Source organism: Lemur catta, chromosome 11 (assembly GCF_020740605.2).
Source record: "Lemur catta isolate mLemCat1 chromosome 11, mLemCat1.pri, whole genome shotgun sequence".
Lineage (NCBI taxonomy): Eukaryota > Metazoa > Chordata > Mammalia > Primates > Lemuridae > Lemur > Lemur catta.
In genome coordinates this window covers 19033940-19046090 of record NC_059138.1, presented here as the reverse complement: position 1 = coordinate 19046090, position 12151 = coordinate 19033940, and the positions used below count along the sequence as shown (strand labels likewise).

The following is a 12151-nucleotide window of genomic DNA, read 5'->3' as shown; positions in this document are numbered from 1 at the left end:
GCATTTCATAACGTAAAAGTGAAATAAATCACTAAGGAGAATGTGTTTAAATTTTTAACATACCATTTAAGTCCCATGTTTCTTAAAAGCTAAAGTATTATGTATGGAAAATGTTTCCATTAGCTCTTTTATCATCAAGGGATTAATTTCTTCCAGAATCCCATTATTTACAAATATTCACTTTTTAGAATTGTCATAATTGCCATCGTTATTGAACAACAAAACTTAAAGAACCATGATAAGGAACTTACTATGAATTAAAGTTTATAATATTTTTATAACTTTAAAGTTGTAAGGCTTTACTTTTTTTTTAAAGCAGTGAAACAAAACATGCAGCAGCATCTACTTACTCAGCTGTTACAGGGTGTCATCAATCATCTCTCACAAACTGGCAGGTCTGAGCTCAGACTGGCAAGGCAGAGAAACTCCAGATGGCAAACTATCCCAACTCTTCTAACCCCTAAAAGCATTAATAAAATGCCTGTGTGAGAGAGAAAACTAGAGTTACAATCAAGATAGAACGCTCATGGGTAGTCTGGAATGGGATAACCTCTGTTTCCCTTTTTAAAATTTTTTATATTTGAGACAGGGTCTTGCTCTGTTGCCCAGACTTGAATGCAGTGGCGTCATCACAGCCCACTGCAACATCAAACTTCTGGGCCCAAGTGATCCTCCTGCCTCAGCCTCCTGAGTTGCTGGGACACAGGTGTGAACCACCACACCTGGCTTTTTTTTTTTTTATTTTTTGTAGAGACAAGGTCTCGCTATGTTGTTCAGGCTGATCTCAAACTCCTGGCCTCAACTGATCCTCCTGCCTCAGCCTCCCAACAGTGCTAGAATTACAGGCATAAGCATCAAAAAACATTTTTTTAAAAAGCACCTGGCCTCTTTTTATTTTTTAAAGTGAGGGCTCAGAACAAGTTAATTCATAGCCTTGGAGTAGCAGGTTATCTGATACAGCAATACTTGGTATTACAACTGCCTTTCTGTTTTAAGAAATCTCTTTGGGGGAAAGCCTAAACTGATACAATAAAATATGCACCCTGTACTAGAACTTGCTCACTTTTTTACCAGTTTAACCCTTTAACTAGTAGAAATCTGCTATCTCTAACCATATTCTTTATGGCCCAATTTTGAAAGTGAAAAGGGGAGTTTTTGAAATATTTATTGACCAATAAACTGGTTTTATTATATTGGTTTTATTCTAAAAAATGAAAATAATGTATATCCACTACTTTTAAAGGTTTCTTTATATGAACACTCACAACATCAAAAACAGATTAATCTTGGTACATATTCACACACTACAATTGGTTTTTCTTAATAGATTCTGTCTCTAATATTGATTCAGTGGGATTCTTTTCTAAAACAAATTTAATATGGTCTCATTATTTTTCATTTTTCACAAAGTTGCCACAATCATTCTCAAAGTTTCATTTTATGTTAACGTGAAATCACTGACACCTTCAACTGACTCTTCTCTATTGGTATTATTTTTAACAAGAAAATCCTCTTTACAGGTACTCAGAAATCTCGCTGAAGCATAAAGCAAACTCTGCTAAGTAAAGGATATTCACGATTCTGTTTTTTATACTCAGATTGTAAATATTTCATTCAGCCTCAATATTTTCATAGATCCTATCTTTTTGCCTTAATTGGTGATTTTTCCCCACACTGGCCCCTCCGGTCCATTCATCAGGACACATTTCAGCACAGGTATTTTTTTTCTCAATGCAAATCTCACCATATCACTTCCCACAAAAACTTTCCAACAGCTCTTAGGATATACCAAAACCTTTAACACAGCGTCCTCCAAAGTCCTACGTGACCTGGTCCCTTCCCAACTTTCAGGCCACTCTGGCCTTCTCTCAAATTCACAAAAGCAGGAGGTTCTCTCTCCCCTGCCCCAGGGCCTTTGGATGTTCCCACTGCTAGGATGCTCTTCTTCTCAGCCATGACCATCTTGCACATCTGGGCGACCTTCGTATGCCCTCTATCTAAATTAAACCATGCTATTCTCTCTCTCTTTTTCTCTCTCAACAGTACTCTGTGTTTCTCCTGCAAAGCACTCATCAAAACCTGTATTTATTTGTGAGTTTTTAGAAAGCCTATCTTCATCAGACTATAAAAACTTCGTAAGCGTGTCTGTTTGATTCACTTTTGAACCACCACTGTACCTAGGCCCTAGCTCAGTCCTTGGCACCTTGTGAACCTTCGATAAGTATCTGTTGAATAATTGAATGACAGACTGAGAGGGGGAGTGGGTGGCAAAGAACTAGTCACTTCAGTCAATTTGTCATATATGACCAAAACGCCTCACAATCCTAGATCCAACTACATCACCAATTTTTCCCTCTATACAGATGATTCCCATCATCATATAAAGTCTGTACCTTCTCCCAGTGAGGAAGGGACGGAGGTAGGGTGGAAGGCAGGCTAGCCTATCTCTTGACCCCACATTTCCATGAATTAACTCCCCATTTCTCTAATCCAATTCTACAGGAATACCCAAGAGTTGCTATACCAGCTGTCTCCAGTTCTCTCTTCCCATCTCACCTGGGAATGAACCCATTCCAATCAGGCTTTTGTCCCCACCGCCCTGTGAAACTACTCTTTTCCACCTTGAAATACTCAAAGGCCAGTACTGGGACAGGCACTTTAAATGAATTATCTCATCCACTTGAACAGTTCATCACAACCACCCTATGAGGCAGGTACCATTGTTGCCCCCAGAGAGAGGTTAACTGAATTTATTCAAGGCCACTTGTGCAAAAAAGCAACAGAGACAATTTTCACTCAATCTATTAATAATCGCCAATTTCCAGTCCTCATCTTCCTGGACCTGTCAGCAGTACTAAAAGAGCTTATCACTCTCTCTTTCTTTAAGCACTTTCTTTGCTTGGTTTCCATACCCTCATCACTCTCCTCCTCCTTCTCTGGCCATTCCTTAGACTCACTATCCAACCTCCCAATGCTGGGTGGCCCAAGGCTCTCAGTTCTCAAACTTCTTTTCTATCTATACTCCCTCCTCTTGGTCATCTCCATGGGTCTCATCACTTTAAACACCACTTATAAAGAGCCTGAACCTCCTTCTTGAACTCAAGGCTTATATTTTCAGCCATCTACTTGACATCTCCCCTTAGATGTCCAATAGATGTTCCACCTTAACATCACCCCATGCAAAACTCCTGACGTCCCTCCCACCCCCCAAGCCCGATGCTCCTACAGCCATCCCCCCCTCTCAGTAAATGCTAATTCAATCCTCCAAGTCATCTTGGACCTTTCTCTTTCCCTCACATCCTATATACAATCCATGAGCAAATCCTGTTGGCTTGCTCTTGAAACTACATCTGAATTTTTACTACCTCTCCCTACTTCCACCACCACTGCTGCCATGCGAGCCTCCCTCATCTCCGTCTGTACTGCTGCAACAGCCTCCCAACTGATTCTTCCCTAGCCTAGCTGGGAACAGGGGCAAGTGAGGCCCTGTTTTGTTTGCAAAACAAAAGGCTGGTATTGGTAAAACAAAGTAGGATCATGCCTCTCCTTTGCTCAAAATCCTCCCATTGTTTCCCTTCTCATTCAGAGTAAGAGTCATTACAGTGGCCTACAAGGACCATGACTGGCCCTGGGTTACCTCTCTCCCTGGCTCACCCCACTCTCATCCCACTGCCCCCTTTGTCACTCCTCAGGATGTGAACACACTCATGCTGTTCCTGCTCTATGGACTGTGCTTCTCAACAGACATCTGCAGGACCTGCTTCCTCTCCTACTTCAGGTGTCAACCCCAAGGTCAATCTGTCAAGGAAACCTTCTCTGGGCACCCTATTTCATGCCACACCTCATTACCACCATTGCACTTTTTATTCCCCTTACCCTGACTTGCTTTTGTTTACATTCATTTATTCATTCATCCATATTCCCTCCACTAGGTAACTCCCCCAACCCCTAGAGAATTTAAGCTTCTTAAGGGAAGAAATTTTTGTTTTGTTCAATACTGTATCCCCTGATGGCAAGGACATGCTTGGCAAATAGATCCCCAATATGTATTTATTAAATAATGAATGGTTGAAAATGAATAAGTTAAATCCTACCATGGGTAGGAAATTCAACTAAATCTCCAGATCCCACTGTTCTTAACAGCAAGCTCTAGAAGAGCATACCCCATGTCAGTTACAATCAAATTTCGCACAATGACTTGCACACAGTCTTACTGATGATCATATCTTACTGCAATTTTAGTTTCTCTATATATTAATGTTTTTAACTTTAAGAATTAAATAGAATGTTTTAAAATATGACATTTGGGTCTCAATTATCACTACCAGACTTTCTCAATTAATAAAGCAACTGCCCAACCATTTCTACCCTTGAGAGAAGTATATGTTTATTTTAATGCTTTGCCTGGGAGTGCTATCTTGACACAGTTACTCTGAAGCTCTATTATATTATTTGCTGCACTGTCTATAAGGAAACTTTGTAGTTATGCAGATACTTAAACTGGATGGTAGGAAGAGTGAGAGTCTAATTGTGACTGCTTTCTTTTTACAAGTCTCTTCTTTAGTCTTCTCAGGTATATCTGTAATTGCCTTAACTCTCCCAAAGGCATTTCTCAGCCTCTAGCCAAGCACTTTCAACTTCCTTTTCATGAGCAAGCCTATCTCCCATGAAAAGGGAGAGTTCTCTGACACTCACAGGCCACACCAGCCCGCACACACTTCTACCTTTAATCCCCAGATTCTGTGCCTACACTTGGTTCTTACAGGACCCTGCATAAGAATATGATATCAATGCAATATTTTTACGTGCTGAACTGAATTTCACAGATAAAACTGGAGTAAATCAGTTTCTGACGCTACTATTCTACATTTGACCAGTTATAAACCTTGTTTCATTTCACCAAGACATTCAAAATCATTATTTCCTGAATTATCATCAACCTATAATTTAATGAATACAAACTATATACTTTCAACATTTCTTATTAATATTTTTCTTAAATCAACACTGCTAAAATCAGAATAGGAAATATTTATGAGTTCCAACATGCCTAAAAATATGTGTCCATATGACCTAGTATAGAAAGTCTAGACCTGTATGTAAAGTCATCATCAATAACAGGAGAGGAGGAAGAACTAGGTGCCAGGCATTTTATGTGCAGTATCACATGTAATATTTGTTAAAAACCTTGTATGGCAGGTTTATATTGCCAGACTTCAAAACTGTCCAGAGATGCCTGTGATAAAATCCCAGGAGCACATCCTCTTACATTGCTGGTTAGGTGTAATTTGGTCTCAAGCAGAAATTATTGGTCTGTTTTTATCAGAATAAGCAATGAAAAATTAACACCTATATTACAACTCTCATGTCTGGTAAACATGTGAAGATCTTAAATCTAGAGGTCAGGCTAAGTTGTTTTTAAAATGTTTTAGTTAACTCGCCCTAGTAAGCCTAAGGGATACAAGCATTCTTAAAAAGAAACTGCACGATTATGATCATACTGAAGTTTTTTAGTACAGATTTTCATGGAAAAGATGAATAGTTTGTTATCTTTGTCCATCGAGTATTTCAGGCAAAAGCTATTTCTTCCATGTCACATTAGTTGTGAAGACTTAAATTACTCTCTGACATACTCGTATTAATGAATGCAACCTCCTTGAAAACAAATAAAGATTCTACTGTTGCCCTTCACCCAGAAGTAAACTAGACTTCTGTATGCACAATAATATTAGCCCTTGAAGTTCCGTGAAAAATGTTTTCTTCCTTCAAAGTTTAAAAGCTTCCCATTAATCATTAAAACACAGTATCTTTACCGCACACATTTGTTAAAGGATGAAGAGAATAAAATCAGCACCTATACAAAACCCACACTGACAACATCTAATATTTTAGAGAAAATGAAATCTAATGATCCTGTTAACAATCATGATTTTCTCAACTCCTTTCTTTAGCACAGTTTCCAAACAGAAGAGGCCCTGGATTCAGTGCCCACAGAACTCCTGTGCACTCACCCAGCCCCTGTGCCCAGCACATGCACCTCCTGAGTCGTCCTTTTCCTTGGTCTCCTCTCTCTGCCTTCTAGAGAACCCAGTCCACGTGAACTGCGCTCCTGGATCTTTTACATAACTGTGGTTTTTCACTAGGTTCTTTAAACAAAGGTCCACGTGATAAATTTCTGCCTGAGCTTAGTTCCAGGAAACATTTGGTTTCTGCAGATGTTTACACGCTTCTGGCTGTCAGTACATGAAAACTATACAATTCTGTGTTTCTTTTCCTCACTTTAGCATCTAGAAAGCATAAAATCAAATACATTGCCCAAATCTGCTCAACATGGATATATCGGAGTACTTAATCCTTCAACTTTAAGTGAGATTATTTTTTATTTTTTATAAAATTATTTTAGCTTTTGGCCTGAAATGCATAAGTTGCTTTAAGTGTTCTCAGAAGTATGAAAAACTATCAAATACAAAATGTAAAAGACATATATAATGTTGACCTTCTTATAAGTTCCAAAATAAAATGGAAATGAGAGAGAAGAACAGTGGTATTTTTCCACTGACAAGGCATAAACATCCAGAATTAGATTCTTTGTCATCAAAAAGGATCCTCTTCCATAAGGACAACAAGAGAGTCCTCTACCCTCTTTATTCAAACCCCATTCACTACTTTGAGTAAAATACTCAAATACTCTTGCTCTTGATCGAATTTCCCTGGAAACACTTAAAAACCTGGAATTTTTTACAAGCAATGTAAGACAGTTCTTCAAACATTATTTTGAAACTTAAAAATGTCTTACAAAAGTGAGCTAAACTGGTTTTATGGCAGGTGTACATTCTAAGTCACTTTATTTGGCAGGCGGTCCAGATGACATGCCTGGGTACTGTCATCATCACCAGACAGACGCTGCCTTTACCTCCTTCCCTCCTCACTACTGATGCTCAGTAGTAAGTGGCTCCTAACAAGTGACTAAAGCAGTAAGTGATTAAAGTATCAATCAAAATCTTGCAGGTATTAATTCATTATACTAATTTATATCCTACCTCCTTAAAATGCAGAATTTACAATAAAATTATATTTTATAAACACACTCAGACAAGAAAATAAGCAGACTAGTAAGATAAAGCAAGAACCTTATAAAAAAATAAAGCATACAAATATGTAGGCCAAAGTGTTACTTAAATTGAGCCATAAATTTGGCACTATACTCTCTGAATAGACTAAGCAAAAAGGGAAAACTGACCAATTACAAAATTAACACTGGACATGATCAGAAGGTAAGTCTGAGGAGAAATAGAACATGTCCTGGTTCTCAAATCTGAGAAATATTTTTCTAGTGGATCATTATATAAATAACACACGGGGGTCTTCAATACTATCCCTGAAACATATGCTGATTGGTTCATCTAGCAGTTTCTTACTGTATATAACACATACAACACACTTATAAAGCTCTCTGATAATGTGGATAAATGAAAAAATAAAGCCAAGAAAGTCTGCCCAACAGAACTTTCTATGATGATGAAAATGTTCTATATCTACACTGTCAAATACAGTAGCTGTTAGCCACGTGTGGCCACTGAGCACTCAAATTGTGGCTAGTGTGACTAAGAAACTGAATGTTTAATTATATTTAATTTTAATAGTCAGATTAGAATAGCAAATACCTACCTATTGGACAGTGCAGATCTAAAACATTAGTTATCAGATTTTTTTTAGTAGCAGAACCATTTTGGGATTGGTAAACATATACAGAGTCCAACACATTAAACAAGGATGATTAGTTTTAAATTTATAATATTGATTTACAGTCAATGGAAATATGAGTATTCCAATAGGTAAAAATTATAAACTGAAGCTTATAAGTGAGATTAGCCCCCAGTAAATGCTTTATTTCTGCATTTTGTTTGGATGCACTGTGCAATAATGCCCACGTGGGACTTCTAACGACACATTCTGAGCTACCCAACTACCAAAGGTCACACACAGCAGCCACCTACTCAGGAAGCATGGGAAGAAAACACAGCAAGCCAGTGGGGCAGTTTCAGGTGTTTCTCTTCATGGGAAGAGTCCTCACAGAAGTGGACACGGCCATCCAGGAGCTATTCTCTCTGGTATTCAAGTGATAGCTCAGGTGCAAGGAAATAAAAATCACAAGGGTGGGTGCATAGCTATTTAGACTTAGAGGCCTCATGTCCCAAAGAGAAACCAGTATGTCATATAATGGTCACAGCTTCCAGGGTTCCCACAAAAGACATACCCATTTCCAAAAAGTCAGCATTCCTAGGGAAGCTCAAAGCTACAGTTTGTAACCAAGAATTTAGAGTTCACGTATAGTTCCTCCTAGTCCAGATAAATTTACCAAAGAGAGGTCACTTTCACCACCACCAAGTTGCCTAGTAACATGGTTGGCTTTCCCCTTTTATCAGGGTTCAGGGGAACTGAGTATAAAGTTCATCTAAGGTCATATTTGTCCTTAAAGAATGAGAAATGGTTTTGTTAATTTTTTAGCAACCTTCACGATTTAAAAAAAAAATTCTAGTTTATCAGGAATAGAAAAAAAAACTTCATAAAAAAACCTGTAACAAAATCATATTTAATGGTTAAATAATGGGAGCATTTCCTTTAAAAACTAGGAAATGCAATAATGATGACTACAGTCATCACTTTTATTTAATACTATAATAGATAATGTAATAAAAAGAAAGGAAATGCAAAAATTTTAGTGAAGTGACAAAACTGTCTTTATCTCCAAGTGATAATTATTTATGTAGAGAATTATGAAGGAAAAGTATTAAAACTAATAAGAAATAAGTTCATCGATGTTGCTAGATACAAGATCAACATACAAAAGTTAATATAATTCCTATAAGCCAAAAATCACTTGGAAATTTTAAAAGGAAAAGCTACCATTTAAAAAGGTAACTAAAGCTATAAACTTTCTAATAGTAAGTCTAACAAAAAATCTTCAAGACCTTTATGAACAAAACTATGAAGTTTAGTAAGCAGAGACACATACTACTTTTGTGGATGGAAGACTTCATAAATACCCATAAACTGAACTGAAATTCAATATGATTCCAATCAAAATTCCTACATGGTCTTTCATGGACCATGATAAGTTGATTCTAAAATTCATAAGAAAAAAGGGCCAATAACAGCCTTCATAAATTTGAAGAAGCAAGCAGGCAACTTGCTCTCCAGAACTTTAAAAGTTATTATTAAATCATGGTAAATAAAATAGTAAAGGCAAATGAAAAATAGAGCACACAGAAAAAGACTCACGTATGTTCAAAAATTTGATATATGATAGTAGTAGCACTGCAAATCAATGGGGGCAAGGATGGCCTATTGAACTATGGCTATTTTGAAATACAGAGGTTATCTGTAAGCAAACAAAATTAAACCCATCTCACACCACAGGGACACATTTTCCAGCTAATTACAAACTAAATTATACAAATAAAACTGAAAAATTTTAGGAAAAAATATGCCCTTGGGGTAATGAATGATTTTTAAAATAACAAAAAGTAAAAATTATGAAGTAGAAAACTTATAAATGTTACTATGTTGAATTTTTTTAAAGTTCTAAACAACAAAAGAGTCTTTAAACAAAATGACAAACACCAAGCCACAGACTGGGAGAAGATATTAATGACATATATAATCAAAAAGGTATTAATTTCCAGGATACATGAAGAAGTCCTAAAAATCAGTAAGTAAACACAAACAAAACTGAAAAAACTATGAATTGTGATTAGCCAATTAACAGAAACGGAAATCTGAGTGAAAAAGCATAAGATGTTCAAAATCAGCACAATGCAATTTAACACTACACTGAGATACTATTTCACACCAGACTGGCAAGATATCATACAGTAATGAAAGAAAGTCAAACCAATTCAACCACTTTAGACAGCAATTTGGTAATAAAGGTGGAGATGCTCATATTTGCAACCAAGCAATTCCATTCCTGAATATGTGCACTAAAAAAATCTGGCACACATACATAATGAGGCACATATATAAGAATATATGTAACAGTAAAAAAATTGGAGACAACTCAAACATGAATCAACAGAATATATAAACAAAGTGATACAGTCTTATGATGAAATACAATATATATTTATTATATTTATAAAAGAACTGAGGACAGCTACAAGTATCAAAGATGGACAAATGTTAAGAACAATGGTAGCTTCTGCACAGCAAAGGAGAGAGTCAACAGAGTGAAAAGGCAACCTATGGAATGGGGGAAAATATTTGCAAACCATGTATATAAGCAATCAATATCCAAAAATATAAATAACACAACTCAGTGGCAAAAAAACAAATAACCTAATTAAAAAATAGAAAAAATACTCCAAGGAAGACATACAAATGGCCAAAAGGTACATGAAAAGATGTTCAATATCACTCATCACCAAATGCAAATGAAAATCACAATAAGGTATCACCTCTTACCTGTTAGATTGGCCATTACAAAAACAAAAACAAAAAGGAGAAAATAACAAGTGTTAGCAAGGATCTAAACCAACTGGAACCCTTTGGCATTGGTGGGAACACAGAATGGTATAGCTGCTATAGAAAACAATATGGAGATTTCTCTAAAAATTAAAAATAAAACTACCATATGATCCAGCAATCCTACTTCTGGGTATTTATCCAAAAATAATTGAAGTTAGGATCTTGTAGAGGTATTTGCACCCCCATTTTCACTGAAGCATTAATCACAATAGCCAACAGGTAGAAAAAAATAGAAATGTCCATCTATGGATGAATGGTAAAGAAAATATGGTTTATACATACAATGGAATATTATTCAGCCTTACAAAAGAAATATTGTCCTATGCTACAACATGGATGAGCCTTGAGGATATTATGCTAAGTGAAATAAGCCTGTCACAGAAGGACAAATATGGCGTGATTCCACGTGTATGAAGTATCTAAAGTAGTCAAACTCATGGAAACAGAAAGTAGAATGTTGGCTGCCAGGGACTAAAGGGAGGGGAAATGGGCAGTTGCTATTCAATGGGAACAGAGTGTCATGTAAAATGAAAAAGTTCTAAAGATCTACTGTACATTATGCTTACAGTTAACACTGCTCTGTACACTTAATAATTTGTTAAGAGAGGAAGCCGGACATGGTGGCTCATGCCTATAGTCCCAGCTACTCAGAAAGCTGTGGCAGGAAGATCACTTGAGCCCAGGAGTGCGAAGGTTCACTGAGCTAAGATTGCACCACTACACTCCAGCCTGGGCAACAGAGCAAAATCTCCATTTCTAAACACAATAAAATAAATGAAATATTTATGTAAATTTTAAGTCATTTAATTTATGTTATATATAATGATACAGAAATACATGGAGGTAGTAAAAGTATAAAATATGTGAGGAAATATTTAACACTAAGTTCAGGATAGTGGCTTCTACTATAGAGGCAATGAGAAAAATGGAATCAAAAAGAGCTGAACAGGAGATTTCCATCTTGTGTATGTTCTTTTATTACTTTAAAGAAAACTAGGTCAGGCACTGTGGCTCATGCCTGTAATCCTAGCACTTTGGGAGGCTGAGGCAGGAGGATCACTTGAGGCCAGGAGTTTGAGACCAGCCCACGCAACATAGTGAGACTCTGTCTCTACAAAGAAGAAAAAAATTAGCTGAGTGTGGTGGTCCACACCTGTAGTCCCAGCTACTGGGGAGGCTGAGGTGGGAGGATCGCTTGAGATCAGGAGTCTGAGGTCGCAGTAAGCAACAATGATGCCACTGCACTCTCTAGCCCAGGCAACAGAGCAAGATCCTGTCTCAAAAAAAAAAAAAAAAAACCCAAACCTAAAGCAAATACTACAAAACTGGATGGTGGGTATTTGATAGCTTAGTCTATTTAGTCTTCTTTATGTCTAAATTATTTTATTATAGAACCTAATATTTTTCCCCTCCCAAGAAATGAACGTGTTTCATCTTTTCTGGTAACAAAAGGTTCTATGAACCCCCAGTGGGGAAGGGATGAGCCAGAAATTACAGCCAAACTGAGTTTGTATCTGTCAGTGTGTGTTCACTCTTCTCAGAAGAGAAGCCACAGATTATATCACATGGGTCTATGATTTAAATAAAACTGTTAAGAACCACAAACATAATCGATGCTATTTTC

The 12151-nt window shown here is 36.9% G+C and overlaps 1 long non-coding RNA gene across 1 annotated transcript in view; it reads right to left on the bottom strand.

The window, feature by feature from the left end:
* Positions 1-349: 349 nt before the first annotated feature.
* LOC123647740 overlaps positions 350-12151 on the bottom strand; it is a 48675-nt gene continuing 36873 nt past the window's right edge. The window contains exon 2 of the long non-coding RNA XR_006738324.1: positions 350-481. This is a non-coding gene — a long non-coding RNA (uncharacterized LOC123647740). The remainder of the gene's footprint in view (positions 482-12151) is intronic.